This window comes from Mandrillus leucophaeus, unplaced genomic scaffold, assembly GCF_000951045.1.
Source record: "Mandrillus leucophaeus isolate KB7577 unplaced genomic scaffold, Mleu.le_1.0 Scaffold603, whole genome shotgun sequence".
NCBI lineage: Eukaryota > Metazoa > Chordata > Mammalia > Primates > Cercopithecidae > Mandrillus > Mandrillus leucophaeus.
Window position 1 is genome coordinate 749,854 of NW_012106509.1, and position 19,137 is coordinate 768,990.

At 34.7% G+C, this 19,137-nt stretch overlaps 1 protein-coding gene across 1 annotated transcript in view; it reads left to right on the forward strand.

Annotated features, from left to right (window-relative positions):
• Positions 1–19,137, forward strand: part of TFEC (transcription factor EC) — a 211,924-nt gene that overhangs the window by 26,831 nt on the left and 165,956 nt on the right. The window contains exons 2-4 of the mRNA XM_011999841.1: positions 10,459–10,768; positions 13,335–13,402; positions 18,804–18,850. The gene's annotated coding sequence lies outside the window, so the exon portion shown is untranslated. The remainder of the gene's footprint in view (positions 1–10,458; positions 10,769–13,334; positions 13,403–18,803; positions 18,851–19,137) is intronic.

The window sequence follows — 19,137 nt, forward strand, 5'->3', positions numbered from 1 at the left end:
AAAACACAGTTACATCTGTTTTCCAACTAGACTGTATATATAATAATTGTTTATAAATCAACTTACTTTTAAAAATTTGCTGCACATAAATGAGATCTTGGGTCTTAAATGTACCAAATATAATTAGTATTAATACACATTAATGTAGATTCTAGTAAAGTAAAAGGAAAGTTCATCCAAATAATGTCACACAAATTTGTGTGTATACTACTTTATAGAAGATTTTAACTAGAAAGATTCTGCAAAGCGAATGAAGAAGAAGGAAGTCTTTGAGAAATACAGTGCAAGTTGAGTGAAGTGGCTCATGCATATAATCCTAGTACTTTGGGAGGCCAAAGTGGGCCAATCACTTGAGCCCAGGAGTTCAAACAAGCCTAAGCAATATGGTGAAACACTGTCTCTAGAAAAAATGAAAAATTTGTCTGGCATGGTGGTTTATACCTGTAGTCCCAGCTACATGGGAGACTGAGGTGGGAGGATTGGTTGAGCTCAGGTTGAGGCTGCAGTGAGCTGGGACTGTGCTACTGCACTCCAGTCTGGGCAACAAAGGGAAACTCTATCCCTACCACTCTACCTCAAAAAAGAAATATCGTGCAGAATAAAGACAACAGGACTGAAGACACGTAAGTAAGCTCTAAATGAGCTAACTGGAATGATTATCTGGAAATTTATATGTTTTTAAACTTGAGATTCTGACCACTTGTCTATTACCAGTCTCTTTATAGGACTTTCACCAAGCTTTAACTGTGTAGTGTTACTTTTTCTTATAGGTTACTGTATTACCATTTTCATCTCCTTCTCTCTGCATTTGATAACATTTCTGCCATTCACTTACATGTTTGCTTACATATTTGTCATGCTTCCATAAAGAGCATGTCTAGGATAACAACGAAAGGAACGGATTAGGCCTCAGCTCTCATGGAATGCATAGTCTAGCTAGTGAGTGCATAAGAAAACAAACTTCTAGCACCCTGTGATAAGTGCAATGTTAGTGAGAATATAGGAAACTTACAAAAGAAAACAACACACCCCACAATTGGTTAATCAGAGGAGATTTCTAGTGGATAGGGCTTCAAATCTGGGAAAGCAAACAAAAAAATTTTTTCAAGTAAGTGTTCGTGTGTGTGTGTGTCTGTGTGTGTGTGTGTCTGTCTCTCTCTGTGTGTGTGTGTGTATTCTTGCATGTTTGGTGGCATGAATGTAGTGATATAGACAGGAACGCAGAAAAAAAATGACTGAATGATAACCATCCTAGTATGAGGGGAAGGAGAGCACTGGAAGTTTATGGTGATAGGAAGCCACCCCTGAAGGGGAAAATGTACCTCAGAAAAAGGCATCTGGAAGAATGATGATACCCTTCTTCTCCACAATTTGGCTAAGAACTAGCCTCAGAAATTATAAAATGTAAGAATATTGGGTTTTTAGTAGGGATGGGGTTTCACTATGTTGGCCAGGTTGGTCTCGAATACTTGTAGTCCCAGCTACTCGGGAGACTGAGGCAGGAGAATCGCTTGAACCTGGGAGGTGGAGGTTGCAGTGAGCTGAGATCTCACCACTGCACTCCAGCCTGAGCAACAGAGTGAGACTCAGTGTCAAAAAAAAAAAAAAAAAAAAAAAAAAAGTAAGAATATTGGGAATACAAAGGTAACAAGAAAAACATGCAAGGAGGGTTGTTTTCTAGATTTTGCTCCTTTACTATTTTCTTGGTGAGCCTTGGAGATTATTATATTATCTTTAATACACAGTGACATTTAATGCTCTCTGTGTGCCATATTCAAAAAGGTGACGTCTTAAAATTTTATTCCCCTTTTATACTTGTTTGATCCACTACTGAGTGGTATACCTGAGTCACTTGAGGGAGTAAACAAAAAAGAAGAAGGGTGAGATTGAAAAAATAAAATCTGTTTCAACAAAAAGAGAACCAAGGATATCTAAAGAACCACTGTACCCTGGGTATACACAACAACCTGTCCAGGTATTGGGACAAGAGAATGAAGGACTCCTGAAAAAAAGAACCCTTTGACAAAATAAAGTAAATAAATAAATATTGCCAAATGGGATTTCTTCCAAATCTCCAATGGTAGTAGATTTCTAGTTTATTGGTCTTTACCTTAATTTCAACCTTTCTGTCTGGTTTTCACTTAGATGAAGCTCCTGAAAACAGTACATGTCTGGACTTTGGTTTTTTATCCAATGTAATAATTCGTATTGTTTAGTTGATGAGAATAATTTGTTTACTTTTGTTGAAAGCACTGATAATATTTGCACTTACTTCCACTGTCTTCTCTCTGTTTCTGTTCTTTCAGTGTTTAACAAATGTGTTTACCTTTAGACTTTCTAACAAATCCCTATTTGTTCTATTTTTTTTCTTTACCTTCAAGTACTACAAGATTACTCATTGAATTACTCATTGAATCCATCCTCTCATTTTGCTATTACCACCCCAGAAACAAACATCTCAAACTATCAGGAGTAAAAGGTGCCTCAATCAGTAACACTGAGGCAAAGTCAAATAGCTAAAACAGTTTCACACAGTTTCTGTAAGTACTGCAGATCAATAACAAATAATTCATGCACAGGTACAGATCATATCATCATACTTTGAGAAGTACTAGTCTAGAGTTTTAGTTTAACTTTGATTTATGAAAATAAAAATTAATTTTCTTATATAAAAATTGTTAAATTGGTATATTGACATAGTTTATCGTTTTTGTGCTTACAATTTTTTCTTATAAACCACACCTTCCCTCAGCATCAATTATATTCTTGTTGAATAATTCTTTTAGCTATTGTATGTGTATAAGTTGATTTACTTTACCCTCACCATAGAGTGTCAGCTTAGCTAGGTATAAAATTTTAAATTGATAATTATTTTCTCCTTACTACTCCATTGTCTTCTAGCCTCTATTTTTGCCAATGAAAAGTCTTCACTTGTTCTATTTCTCATTCTTTTTAAGCTAATCATTATTTTCTCATTACTAACTTTAAATATTTTTGTTTCATATATTATGTTTTGCTGGGAGTGGTTTAACCTGGTTTAACTTCCTGGATGTGTGGAATGTGATTTCAAATTGGTGTGCCCACGCTTCAGCTTTATTGACTATTTTGCATTTTATATGAGAGTATGTCAGTTTGTGCAGTAGAAAAGTCAAGTACTTTGAGTTACTGCTTTTTCAGTAGCTGATCTTCTCTCTTGTGATTTTTGGCTGCCTTTATAGTATATTTAGAAAAGCCATATAAATTCAAAGACTGTACATGTATTTAGATGGATTAAAAAAAGAGTAGTTTGACAAAAATATTGAGAGGTAAATGAACCAGGAATAACATAAAAGTGAGGTGTCGATGTGACTGGGCTAGAAAAGGCAACATAGATAAGCCATAACATGATATGAATTTGTAACATGGAGGACGAGCCATTATTTAGAGATATAAGAGAAACAGGCTCAAATTTATGTTTTCTTTCACATAAGTTGCCTTTGTATTCCCAATATTCTTACTTTCATTTTATTTTATTTTTTGACACTGAGTCTCACTCTGTTGCCCAGGCTGGAGTGCAGTGGTGGTAATAGCAAAATGAGAGGATGGATTCTATGAGTAATTCAATGAGTAATCTTACAGTACTTGAAGATAAAGAAAAAACTAGAATGAATAGGGATTTGTTAGAAAGTCTAGAAGTAAATACGTTTGCTAAACACTAAAATAATAGAAACAGAGAAAAGACAGTGGAAGTAAGTGCAAATATATCAGTGCTTTAAATAGAAGTAAACAAATTATTCTCATCAACTAAACGACATGATTTATTACATTGGATAAAAAACCAAAGTCCAGACATGTACTGTTTTCAGGAGCTTCATCTAAGTGAAAACCAGTCAAAAAGGTTGAAAGTAAGGTAAAGACCAATAAACCAGAAATCTACTACCATTGGAGATTTGGAAGAAATCCCATTTGGCAATATTTATTTATTTACTTAATTTTGTCAAAGGGTTCTTTTTTTCAGGAGTCCTTCATTCTCTTGTCCCAATACCTGGACAGGTTGTTGTGTATACCCAGGGTACAGTGGGTTCTCTTTTTGTTGAAACAGATTTTATTTTTTCAATCTCACCCTTCTTCTTTTTTGTTTACTCCCTCAAGTGACTCAGGTATATCACTCAGTAATGGATCAAAGGAGTATAAAAGGGGAATAAAATTTTAAGATGTCACCTTTTTGAATATGTCTTTTTTTCTATCCATGCTCCTCCCTAATTACTAATTTAATAATTATATACTAAAAGTCATTTTCCCTCAGATTTTGAAGGTGTATAGATATTGTGTTCTTTTTTCATTAAAATTTCCTGATAGTGTTCCTTTTTTCATCTCTTGGGCTGGGTGCTTGATGGCCTTTTCCATTTGGAAACTAATGAGCTTCAGTTCTAAAAACAATGTCTTTATTCTTTGTTCATCCTTTGCCCCTCTTAATTCTCTTCTGGGGACTCCTAGCAGTTTACTTAATGTTATACTTCCATGATTGAACATCTATCTTATTTTTTCCCTTCTTTTATTTCCATCAACTTCTTTTATTTCTGCATTTTAAGATAGTCCCTTACATTTTATTTAGTAAGTAAAAAATTGATTTGTCCATTTTTAGTGCATCTGAATTTTTATTTCATAAAAATTATTGTTTTATTTTGAAGTTATTAATTTCAGGCTTTGTTTTTTTCTTTTATCCCCTGAACACATTTTCTCATCTTCTTCTGAGTTTTTTTCCCTATACCTTTCTTATTGGGAGATTTTTATACTGCTTGGCTTAAATTCTCCAATGTATAAGTCCCTATCATATTTAAAGAGGACCAAATGCAGGATGGGGATGTGGGAAGCTAGCTGATCCTAGTCACATTTTCTCATGATCTGTTTTCATTACTGGGTCTCTGTGGTATCAGGTTGGCTCTCCTTGCTGAACTGTACAAGCTTTGAGATTTCAGTTTGCTCAGTTCTTTTACACTGACTCTTGATGGTTTGCAAATCACAAGTTAGCTTTCGTCTCAATTGTTTAATATTGTTAACTGCCAGCTGAATATTTTCTTCTGAAAGGCACTTTAAGGTGCAAATATGTCTTACTGAAGTTATCCAATTCCTGGAGACATCAACCTTACCCTCTTTTGGTCTTTGTTTCTCTAAATGGCATTAGTTTTGAGTTCATCCTTGATAGCTCTTTATATTTAATCAAATCAACCAGGTCTCAGTCAATTGTTTTTCTCTGTAGGATCTCTTGGAATTGTCCCTTCCATTCTATCTTGGTCACTACCATACATTCCGCCAACATTACCTCTTTCCGAAACTAATGTATTCTCCATGCTTCCTTGTTCAAGACCAATTCATGCATCACTACCTAATTGGTTAAAAGTACAACCATGATGGCCTTACTTAGCTGTTCAAAAATTTCTATGATTCCTAGTTTGATAGATTAAAGCCAAATTTCTTAGTCTGGAATTTAATATCTTCTATACTGTAGTTCTAAGTCAGTTTTCCAACATCATTTCATATTGTTTCATGTCACATTTTCTATACATCGTAGTGAAAGGAATGAACTAAGTTCTCATACCCATCCTTGTTTTATCAACTCTGTGCCTTTGCATGTGATAAATCTGCCTCCAATGCTTTCTCTAATGCCCTGCAACCCTGCATATTTAAACCATACCTGCATTTAAAAATAAATCACATATTATAATTCTTTCATCAAGTAATCTCATCTCTATTGAGGTACCTGCTGTCCATTTCTTATTATACTCACTGTTGCTGAGGGCCAGTTGAGTAATGAATTTACGTTGTACTGACAAAACATCTAGTATAACATCTTTCTATTTGTGGGCCTTCAATATTTGTTGAAGTATGAAAATGCAGGCTATCTGCATAATATGTGGTAGAGTTACTTAAACATTAATTATGGAATTATTTATTATCTATTGAATACATGTGGGTCTTCTCACCCTAGTAAGATACTTGAGGATATAATGCATGCCATTTACATTCCTTGTTTACCTCCACCATAGCTTGCACAGTGCCTTGCATACCTAGTGGTATTTTGTGGTAAAATAGCAATATATACAGCATGTAAGTAATTGTCCTTCTATGATGCCTTTGAAAATGTCAGTTTGAAAAATTGGGGGGAAATTTACATAGCAGAAGCATTTTCTTTCCTCTCCTCAAGATACAGTCAGTTGCTACCCCTTAAAATAGTCTAATTATTTTACTGGAGACCTAGTTATAAAACTACTTGCAGTTGCACTAGAAATAGAATTCTGGTGACACTTAATGAGATTTTTCAAGTTCACATTACTTATTCTGCAGACTTCTTCATTTGAGTAGATTATTTAATATTTTATTTGTTTTATTATTCACATTTTGGGGGTAAAATATTTCCATTCACATTCAAAGTTGGTTGAATTATATGCCAAAGTTTGAGTGCATAGAGCTTTCTCCCAGTCTTGCTATTTCCAGTGTGCAGCTGCCTAACGTATCTGTAATTCACATCCCTGGAGCAGGTTTTATGCTGCTGCCCAAGAAGTAAAACTTTGTCCTACCTTAGAATGCAAGTTAACATTTCATTACCTGTTTAATAACAATTTATTTTTTTCCCGGTTTTTCCCTCTCTTTGTCTGAGTGAGTTCTGTCACTGTCTGCACCCAAAGTAACTATATTCCATTAAAAACTTTCGTGGTTGTATTGTATTGTATATTTTGGAATATGTTTAAATGTATCCTGGCATTCTGGGAGATACTTTTCTATTCGATTTGTCACTGGCACTTTACATAAGAAAGGTGGATAAAATTGATCTTTTTCCACTCATGGAATATAGTTCCAGCTATCTTCCCCACTCTGTACTCTCCTTCTTCTTTCCTTGTCACCTACCCATAGATGACTAAAGGTCCTTTAATTGCAGGAATTCTTATCTATCCATTTCTAAATCAGTCATTTATTCATTGAGCTCTCGTGTTATGTTTAATATCATGCTAAGATTTGTGGGAGATATGGACACATTTAAACCATGGAACTTCCTTTGCAGACATAATACTCATAAAACAATTAGACAGTAATTAAATCATATACTTGGTGTTAATAACCATGAATGTAAGAACTTAGAGAAGAAAAAAGTGAATATAACAGGCGTAGTAGGGAAAAAGTTATCAAAAGGTGTAATTTGAGTTGGATAAGAGTACTCAGAGGTAGATAAAAACTGCGGTTGCGTTTGAGATTTGAGGGTGGTGAAGATCAATAAAAAAAGTACCCAGTGGACAGTCACTATGTTTGCCAAGGTGGAGTGTGGGGATATGCAGGTTAGACCAGGCTTGATGTAAGTGACAACAGGATCCATGTAAGCATTCAGTTTTTTTTTTTTTTTTGTAGGGAAGTGGCATGACAAAAATGATGTTTAAACCCACTGTTTCAGGCAAGACTCAGGGGGGCTTATGGTGTATCTTAAAAGATGAGGAACTCAAAGGATGACAAAGTAGCTAATTGCAAAGATTAAAATAAAGGTAACTGCAAATAGAATGCTTTCAAGACAAACTGAAATCATAAACTAAGAGAAACTGACTCAGAATGAAAGAAAAAGGAGAGGCTGGATCCAAGGGACAAAAGGAAAGGCTTCAATGTTTCCTTACCTTCTTGCAACAAACCCCCAATATTTTTGAATTCCAATACATCTTGTTCAAGTGCAGTTATCATGCTGGGGCCACTAGGTGGTGATCTTTGTTAGTTGGTAACTTGTAGTTTTTTTAAAAAAATGTGAGTTCAGCAATTGCTTGTTTTTGTTTCACACAATCCTTGATATATGACATTCATACTATGGATATATGTTCATTAATGTTTTCCTTTCTCTATTTTTTTTTCTTTTTCGTTTGTACTCTCAAGTAAGATGGGGGAATTGGTTTAAAAATGTAAATCTCCATTCTCACGCTTGTTTGGCTCCTTGGAATTTCCCAGTCCCGGGCACTGCTCTCAGGGAGAATGAAGTAGGAAAGGGCATCTATTACATAGCTTACATTTATTGGTGTCATCCACTAGAGGTTTCCACACTAACACCAGTGTTGGCCACAATGAGGAAAGTGGGGGAAAGGGGCATAGGCAGCTGGGTTAAAGGATCATTCACCTGCCATCACCTTGTTCCGGTCATCCTCAACCTTCATTGCTTCTACTTGCCCTAGAGTCTCATCTTCTGCTTCTCATTATGCTGGAGTTCATATGCTAAGCTGATGGTTACTTCCTCCAAGTTGAAGAAAGCCTGCTACCTGGCAGATAAAAAGGAATACAACTTGCTAAAAGGCCTGGTACATAGCAGGCACTGCCGATGCTTGTTGAATGAGCGATTCAGTGATGAATGAATGAACAAGCATCACTAATGCAGTGGAGGGAAGAGATGTCTTAGTTCCAGAATGCTGAATGCATATTTCCATAGAAATCTTTTAAAACATGTAGTGTGCTGTTTCGTGTTGTGGGAGCAGGTGTGTATGGCTTACCTGATTCCTTAGACCCCACTTACATAGAAACCTAACCACCATGGCTAACATTGCTCCATAGGAAAATGCTTTCTGAGTTCCAAACACTCAACTTATTAATGAACTTTTGTTAACCTGTGACTTTATAACAAGTTCTTATTAAATGAAATAATAGCACAGTTCATAAAAGTCACTTTTGAAGTGCTTAATTACAGTAACATGTAATTAACAGTAAAGGCTTAAAGTGCAAACAGGGGTCTTATCTATCCAAACACTTTTTTAATGCCAAGTTTCCTGATGATCTTTAATAAACCCTTGCAATTGTAACAACAATTACAATTTCAGTGGCTTCAGTAAGTCTGAAGACTCCTCCTTAATTTATTTCCAACATTTCCCTGTAGAGAAGAAAGTCTGGGCACCTAGCTATAGCTATACATTTGTTACCTGTTCGAAAAATTAGGTTGTCAATTCACTCTTTAGTAGAAGAAAGGAAGGTTATTTCCTTTCCTCCCAATAGCTACATTTTAATGAATTTTTTATTTTACTGATTTATTCTTGACTGCTTTTTCCTTTCCATTTGACCTTTTGGACCAATCAGGGCTTTTAGCCAAGGATCAAAGGAATTTGAGTCCTGGCTTAGGCAAATCCCAGACTCATTTCTTTTACCTTATTTCCCTGTCTTATCTCTATCTGAAAAAGACAATCATCACATAATATTAATCATTTGAAACCCTGACCTCTGAAATAGTGAGTCTGTAAAACAAAATTTCTGGATAGCAAGTTAATATATTTTAATGCCACTATGTCTTAAAATAGTAATTTGCTTTTATATATTTATTTTTTGTTGAAGTGAAATTCACATAATCTAAAATTCACCATCTTAACCATTTTAAAGTGTACAATTTAAGGACTTCCAGTACATTCACAATGACGTCAACCATCATCACTATCTAATTGCGGAATATTTTCATCACCCCAGAGAGAAACTCTGTGTCCATTAGCAGGTACTCTCCATTTCTCCCTCCTTCCAGCTTCTGACATCCACTAATTGGCTTTTTGTTTCCATGAATTTGCCTATTCTGGACATTTCATGTATGTGGCTTTTGCAATATGTGGCAACATGCAGCTTTTTGTATCTGGCTTTTTTTACTTAATGTAATATATTCAAGGTTCATTTATGTTGTGACATTAATGGTATTTTATTCTTTTTTATGGATGAATAATATTCCATTGAGGGTATATACCTCATTTTGCAGATTTTTTCATTCATTGATAAACATTTGGGGTTGTTTTTACTTTTTTGGCTCTAATGAATGATCCTGCTGTGACCATTTGTATGTAAGATTAGTTTGAACATTCTCTTGGGCATATACCTAGAAAATCAATTGCTGAGTCACATGGCAATTCTTTGTTTAACTTTTTGAGCAACCTACTTTTATTTTTACATATAGTAATACTGGTTATCCTTCTGAAAGTTATTAGCTAGTGTTTTTTATAGAACCAGTAAATATTACAGGCACATGATGCATTGGGCTGGAACACAATTTATTAGCTCCCATCACTTTAATCAATAATCGAGGCCCCAGAGACAGAGTTATTTAGATAGTGAAGATATAAAATGGCATTTCTTCAATCAAAATTACTGAACTATGCCTCTCCCTATTCTGTGATTTCATTCAACAAATGTTCACTGGGTCCCAGCAGTACATGAAGCACTATTTAGGAACTGTGAATACAGGCAAAAGACAAATTCTATGCTAACGAAACTACATTTAAGAAAGCAAATAAATGATTTTAGATATGCATAAGCACTATGGAGAAAATGATGCAGGGAATTGGCATGCAGTCTCTATCACAGACTGTAAGGACAGTGCTTCTCAAATTTTAGTGTGCATGAGAATCATCTGGGGATGTTGTTAAAATGCAGATTCAAAATCAGTAAATCTTGGGTGGAGCGTGAAATTCTGTCTTTCCAACAAATTCCCAGGTGATGCCATGCTGCTATGAATGGGCAGAGAAAGCCTGACTGAACTAGTGACTTTTCAGTGAAGACGTGAATGTGGAATGTGCATCAGGAGTCATCCAAGTCAAAATCTAGGAAAAGAAAATTCCATGGAGAGAAAGGAGCTTTTGCAAAGGTTCCATGGAGGGAGAAGTCTTGTTTATCCAAGAAAAAGTGATATGGAATAGCAACCCATCTTCTTCCCTGAAACACAGGTCTTCTACAAACACAGAACAAGCTAGAAAGCATTTGACTCTCTGTTATACCAGTCACAGCATATTCTCCACCAACAAATGTAAGAATGCATTCCTAGACCCAGGTGCACCTTTGCATCAGCTTCCTTTATCTTACTGAATATATTTTTGCAAAAAAATCCTCTTCTCTCATAACATTCATTGCAGCTCAAATTTCTTTTTAACCTTTGGATTCTTTTTTTTTTTTTGTATCTTGTCTGTTTTACTTAACATTATAAGCATTTCCAATGTAATTAACTATTCTGAACCATGACTTTATATGGATGTATCAAGCTATATTTAGAAATTCCTGGATTTATATAGTTTCCACTGTTTAAATTCCTTTTGGGAGACCTATTTCAAACAAGACTATGATAAATGTTGTTGTATATAAGCCTAATGCCACATCTCTGATTAATTCTTTAGATTTAAAAAATATAATAATCGGATTTTGATAAATAAAATTTAACTACCCTCTAGAAAAATTGTTCCAATTTTTACATTCATACTATCGGTGAACAGTTCTCATTTCCATTCCATTTCTCCCCACATTAACTGGCTAGTATAATCATTTTCTTTAACTTTTTAATGACATACAATTTACATACAATAAAATTCACTCTTTTAAAGTGTATTTAACATATATTCAAAATGTTGTACGTATGATTTGGTTAATTCATTAAATTTATTGTGTTTAAGCTCTCATTTCATTTTTCTTGTTTCTCATAGATTTTCTATGTAGTTATTTCTGTCATTTACAATTAATAATTGTGTATTTTAAAATTAATTTTAATTCATATTTATCTTTCCGGACCTATTGCATTGGCTGGATCCATGTTTTTCCCAATTATTGCTAATACTATTTTTCTGTATAATGTAGAGTTTAGGGGTATTTGTTTTCAAGTCAAACGTATCTGGGTTAAATATACCACTTCTTAAATGTGTAGCATGGAGCAAATTACTTATGATTGTTGAGTTTCAGCTTCTCTATTTGGTAAAAATGGGAAGCATTAATAAATAGATTTCTTAAAGGATATAAAAATTAAATGCTTAGCAAAGTGCTCAATGTATGGTAGATACTGATTCATTTTTCATTGACTTTCTAAAGATCAATGCTGCTCAGGAAATAAAACCAGGTAAAGAGGATCCACAATAAAATGCTTGTGCTGATATTAAATTATGCTCATAAAAATACTGTTGTCATTGAAAGTTTTTTGTAGAAATCCTTGAGCTAGACTTTTCGACACAGATAGCTATTTTCTTATGCTGCTTTCTCATAACCAGGACCCCATTTATGCCAGTCCAGAAATACAGTTATTTGTGTCATTATAAACCGCCAGAGAATCTGCATTCTCCCTTGGATAACTCACAGATGTGCCTCCCAGCACTTATAGCCATAAATTCTTAATCTCTCAATTAAATACCTCCTACTGTATCTTTGCACTTTTTTCTTTCGTATTGTAATCTTTCATAATACGCAACTATTGAATTTGTTTTTGTTAGAGAAAAAGTATTAGACACTACTAATCATGTCTAAATTCTTTAGATATACCTCATTTATTACATTCAAAATAGTGAGAGTGCCCTGAACAATTGTGTATAAGTGCAGGACTTATATAGGGGGCAAAAGAGGTACCACAAAGCCTTAAAATTAATTTCCCCATTAGGAAAAGATGCCAGCAGGTAGTCAATTGATCAAAAGAAATGGTTTTAGCTTTTTATGATGCAGGCACAATGAGCTCATTATTTTTTATACATAACTGAATACAAACGTTTTATTGAAGAGCTTAATAAAAAACTTTGAGAAAAAATTTGATAATTTTAGAATTTGCAAACATTTTGCAGGTCTGAATGTATTTGAAATGGAGGAAATAAATAATTCAACAGAAAGTTTTAGTGTTTTCTAAACGTTGAAAAATGTTTTTCTTTGTTAGACTGACCATCAGTAGTGATAAGGAATGATGATTCAGAGACAGGGTGAGTAAAATGCCTATTCTTGTCCCAAGTCAAGGCAGTCACTGAAAAAATTGCTTCAGGCCATAACTTTGGCATGCCATGGGTTAAATAAAGGTCAACTCCAAGGGAAAAATAAAAAATCAGTTGATCTTTTGGTGTTAAAGGGGCAAAATAGTTATCATTTTAGATGCTTTTAGTGCTCTTATAAATTCAAGGATTTTGGATTTCTTTTTCCCTCAACTGAGAATTTTCAGGCCAGTGGTGTCCACAATGTATATGAGTGCCTTGGGGCATTTTGAAAGGAAAGAGAAGGAAATTTACCGTATTTTAAAGCAGCATTCTTGCCTATACAGACTCTTGCATGATATTTAATAACTCAGTGATGTGGCTAGCCCGCAGGGCTGAGAATACTTTTTACATTTAACTTAATCAGTAGCTATTTGGAACATAGGTATCTAGAGAACTAGGTTCTAATCCCATCTTTGGCACACTGTTTATTTCTGTAAAAGATATCAAAATACAGGTTTGTAATTACTCTTCAATATTTCTTCTAACGTATTTGTCTTTGTTAGGGAAAGCGTTAAAGATTGTGGAAGCGGTTTATCAGTCAATAACAGTTCAAGAACTCCACATCCCTGTTAGTTTTAATGTTGGCTCCATCACATTCTTTAGATAGGATAAGAGGGGCTCCTGCTTGGCATGGCCATTGAAAGAATTGCCTATGATGATACCATGACATGGTAAGAGCTCATTAAAGTCAACCTGTATTTGGGTTATTAGTATTCCTATTCTGTATCTTCTGCTAAGAAAGTATTGTAAGCAGCAAAAATCACATAGAGGTCTATCCGATTGGCTGGTTAATTCTGACACATACTAACAGCTGTGTAATAAATGCCATCAGCTGCTGTGTGGTGAAATGTTGTATGGATGGTATAGACACTGGGGACATTTTGGTCATTAATTGGAGACTTTCTTGGATTATGTGTGTAATTCAGGTAATTCTCCGGCAAAGCAATCTTATTTAGACAAGCAGATTAAATGAGAAGTAGGTAGGCAACCCCTTAATAACTCCCAGGACAAATCAGACTCAATAGGTTTCCACCATAATTAATTTATTTGGGGGTCCAACAGAGTGATTTATTTTTGTTGGATTCTTTCAAGGATGGCAAATGCTCCACATTAAATGAGAGGAATCCTCTTTTTCTCTTTATTTTTTGGTTAAAAGATGTTATTGCATTTGTTTGCATAGACTGAAAGAAAAAAGCAACGATTGTGAAATAAAATTCTTTCCTTTAGAGAAAAATCTCTTTTCTCAGAAATATAAAAATGAGTGATTTTCCCATTAAGAACTGATTCTTTACTGTAGAAAAAGTCTTCCTGTGACTAGTGATAAGTGACTGTGAAAATAAAGCTTATTGAAGATCATGCCAGACAAACTAGAGAACCTGATTGAAAGAATCAGTAGACCCTTCAATGAGAATCAGCCCGAAATTCTGTACATTTTGGGGACATATGCTCTTATTTGCTCTTTCATAGAATAGTAGATTCTATTATTTTTAGAGTTGTAAGGGGCCTTACAGGCACTGTGCCCTGAAGATGGTCAGTAAATGTTTGCTGAATAAATGCATGAATGTATTTTAATGTTCCTCTCATTGTTGAAAACCTTTCTATATTTTATATACTACAGAGAGTAATTTAGCTTGTGCTTGAACATTTCAACTTACTGAAAGCTTACAAAACTCTGGGGCAGCCTTTTTCATTGGTGTAACACTCTAATTATTGGATATTTCCTTTTTTTTTGAGCCAGATTTTATCACCATGTAATTTCCACCCTTAGGTTTTAGTTTGGTTTTATGGGGTAACATTAAAATAAATCTACTTCTCCTTCACATAAAAGTTCATCACATATTTCAAGACAGCTATCATGTCCCCCCATATAATTCTTTTCTTCTCCAAGCTAAACTACCATTTTTAAGATGATAGTGTTTCTAGTTCCCTAACCATTTTTATTCTGCTTTTCCATTTCTTTGGTCGATGTCTCTAACATAGTTATTTTACTATCTACCATGTAATGAGTAAATTTTGAGCCAGGAACTGTGATAAACACTTTATATACATCATTTGATTTAAATCCTCACACCAACCATGTAAAATATGTTCTTTCTAGTGAAAATACTGTGTCAAGGTCACCTAGTTAAGAGGCATGATTTGGATTCATACCAGCTCTAAATAACGACAAAGCCATATACAAGTAACTTATCCTTCAGCTTTCTCTTCAGAAAAATAGGGAATTATAATTATCCCTATGCCCTAGAACTGTATAGAGTAATAATGAACTAATATTTGTTAAGCACTTATAAAAGCATCTGGCATATAAAAAGCACTTTAAGTGTCTGTGAAGCAAGAAGCTGGTTTATGCTTTCACTCTGTACTATATTCTCTCCCTATAATGTTTCTTTTTTAAGTGGACGTGGTATGCTGAATAATGAACCCCCAGATATGTCCATGTCCTAATCCCTGGAACTTGTGGATGTTACTATATATGGCAAAAGAAACTTGCTTATGTGATTAAGTTAAGGATGTTGAGGTGGGGAGATTTTTTTATGGGTTATCTTTGGTGAACCCAAAGTAATCACACAGTCCTTATAAGAGGGATGCAGACATCAGAGTAGACGAGAAGGACATGTTACCATGGAACCAGAGGTTGGAGTGACACACTTCAAAGATGGAGGAAGGGGCCACAAGCCAGAGAATATAGGCAGCATCTAGAATCTGATAAAAGCAAGAAAATGGATTATCCCCTAAAGCCTCCTAAAAAAGTCACTCTATCCTGCTGATATCTTGACTTTAGGTTAGGGAAACTACTTTCAGACTTCTCTACTACAGAACTATAAGAGCAAAAAATGTGTGTTGTTTGAAGCCACAAAATTTTTGGTAAATTTGTTTAGAAGCAGCCACAGGAAAAGAGTGTAGTTTGTATCCAAAACTGCCTGAAACCTTGCATTAGAAATAACTGAGGTCTAAAGAGCCCGAATTACTTCTGTGATGAATATTATAGGCTCCATGTTCCTAGTCAACATATAGAAAAATACATCTTACATCCAGAAGGTTCCACATCACATGTGATACTCTTTAACAGCTTTTAAAAAGGGAGGTTTAATTAACAAAGGACCACACTACTGACATTAGATCTGCCTTACTTTTCTTGGCTATCCCTGATGCTCATGACAGTCAGTGTGTGGGGAAATTTTTCTCTTCTGATATCTTTGTCTTCATTCTCTCTCAAATGTCCTCCCTCCTCATTCCGGGGGTGTGGGGGTCTTCTTTGGTTCTCTGAGAGTGAGATGTTTCAATGTCCCTTCCTAGCTCATGTCTTTCTTTGAGCCCTTCACATTTCTGTCATCCTTGTTTGCATGCTTCAGTCTCAACTGAGGGAGCCTCTCATAATTTTTACTGCTGTTGTATTTCCTGGATGCTGCTTTTATGAAGCATCGGTTGTTTCTAGGTGGCAGAAGAAAGGTCTTTCACCAAGAGATCTGCTTCCTCGGATTCGCATGCCATGGGGACCTACATCTCTTCATCTTCTGGAAGTGTGGGATGGGAGTGTGCAGAAACCCTCCATCTCCCTTGGAACTTCACCTCCACAGCATCCAGAACATCTCTCAGATTTACAGAGAAGAATTGCTGCTTTTAGAGAAACAATCCCCCTTATGCTTGCCCTTTGCAAATTGTCACGGGCTTACGTACATCTACTGATTTATCCTAAATTCTCACATTTGTTGTTTATTTTGTTTTATTTTTGTTTTAGAGGTCTCACAAAACACTGGATGCGTTCACTGAAACTTTGATCAATTGAAATCTCCAAATCTATTTCCTATGAGTTAATGATGAGCCTGGATATTTTCTACCTTATAGCCATTTAAATTTTGAGCCCAAATGAAATACTGTGTGTTTTTTGCTGAAGTGAGTCTGGTCCATCATTCTAGCTTATCATACTATTAATAATGACAGTAATTTATTGAGTATCTACTTTGTGTCAAGCACTGTTTGATGTTTAAAGTATTAAATTACTATTAATAATGGTTAATAAATTATATTGTTAGGATAATAAATTTATTAAGATAACAAGAATTTTATTTTTAAATGTGTTACTTTTATTTTTCCCAACTTACTTTTTTCTCCCTTATTTGGATAGCATCCATTCTATGTACTTCTCTAAGTCCTGTAAATATGTTGGACAACTAATGATGAACGAAAGGTCCTGTGTCCATCATTAAAATTATTACTTCGGTGACTTTCCGAAACTTGTGTCTGTTTGTCTATAAAAGGCCTTAAAAGATAGAAATCTGAGACCTGAGAGTTATTTTCAATATATCCATAAGTGAGTATTTTGGGAAAGATTAAGTTTATGTTGAATTATTAATCAGCTGTCTTTGGGAATGGCAATTTTAGCAACTCTGAACCTAACTAATAATTGAGCTCACATAGATTTATTTTATCAGTGAATGCATTATAAGAATCTTAGTAAAAAGCTTTGCTGAAATTAATATTTACTTACGCCGTATTCCAATCCTCCCGACAATCGCCTGGGGAAGATACATCACTAACTCCTTTTTATAGGATGGTGTACTCATTTCCTAGGGCTGTCATAACAAATGACCACAAACTGGGTGGCTGAAGACAACAGAAATTTATTCTTTCACAGTTCTGGAAGACAGAATTCACACATCAAGTTGTCAGCAGGAGTGGTTCCTTCTTGAGGGCTTAGAGGGAGAATTCCAAGCTTGCCTCCTAGCACGATTCTAATCTCTGCTTTCTTCATCACATTGGGTTCTTTCTCCGTCCATGTTCTCTGTGTCTCTTTCCCTCTTTCTGTAACACCAGTTATATTGAATTAAGGGCCTACCCTACTCTAATATAACTTCATCTTAATGTGTACCTTAATTACATTTGCAAAGACCCTTATTTCCAAATAAGGTCATATTTACAGGCACTAAGAGTTAGGACTTATTGTAGCAGTGGGGGGAGACATAGTTTAACTATGGGAAAAGGAAAAATCACTAAAGTAAGAGGAAGCACACATTCAGAATATGAACCAAGGACTTTTGTCTTCATGCAGTACTCTCTTGACTCCAGCTCCCTATCTCCTAGTGAATTCCACTTTATTTTTCATGAATTCATAGACGAGCTGTTTAATAATCAGTATGCCTTAGAATTTCATGAGGCCTAAAAATCAAGCCTACTAGCTCTCGGTTTTTAAAATCTATCTTTTCCTATTTTTAATAAGTTTTTCTTATCATTAACTTTGGTTCCTTAAACACTTTTCTTGTTTCCAAGCTCACATAATTAGTCTGGGCCTAGACATTTTAATTTATTTAGATTAGTTTGCTGATCCCTTATTACCTACATTCTTCTATTGGGCTTCAATTTCATTTTAATGATTGTTTTATATATTCTAGTTTAAAACATAATTTAGAGCTGTGTGATTCTTTTTTTCTATACATATATCCATTGCTCCTGGGCTACAGTTTGTCATAGAAAACATTAGTCTCTTTCTAGAAACATCTTCCCTTTCCAGTTCCTCTATGTCTTCCAGTAGGAGGTTGACAATTCAATATTGGGCACCAATTGTCATGTGTACAGCTATAATTAATCAGTTAGCCAAACAACCAATTAATAATTTTGGAGTTTGTATTATGTGCCAGAGACTGTACTAGTTCTAATGATATAAGACATAACATATAATAAATTTTACCCTGAGGAGCTTATATTCTAGTTGAGGGGAGGGAATAGTAAACAGGAAATTAGCATGTGCTAATTGCTATGAAAATATTTTAACAGAGGTGTTGCCTGTATACAAGTGGAACATCTTACCCTACTTTGAAATAATTGTTAGTACCATACTTTTGTAATCAGTTATTTGCTCTCAAGTAGTGTTCCCTTATTATTCCATATATTGTCTATCTGCCTTTTGGAGACACACGCTCCTATTGTATGTCCTGTTGTGTATAAGATACAACTTATCACATTGAACATCGATGTATGTTTTTGCCTTATAATAATGTACAATGTATGACTCAAATAAGAACAGTATTATTAAAGTTAAAAACCAGTAACTTCTCTCTTTTTTTTTCTTTTCAGAGTCCTATCAATGATTTAGTTCCCTAGAGAAAATCAGAAAATAAAAGGTTGGTATGATATATTACAAATGCTAAAACCAGAGGTTATCTAACAGAGTTATTTAAAAATATAACTTACCGCATTAATTCTAAATTCCTTGGGTGTTGGGTCTGTTTATTCCAGTTACTTCATATTACTGTTATTACATAATGTCTTACCTAATATGGGAGTTTTTAGGGCCCAGAAAGAAAACGATGTTTTCCCAGATACTCTGAATGAGAATTTGGATGACCATTAGCAAGACATTTAGGTCACCTAGCAGCTTCCTTGTTTTATTTTCGGTCCCTTTTAAAAG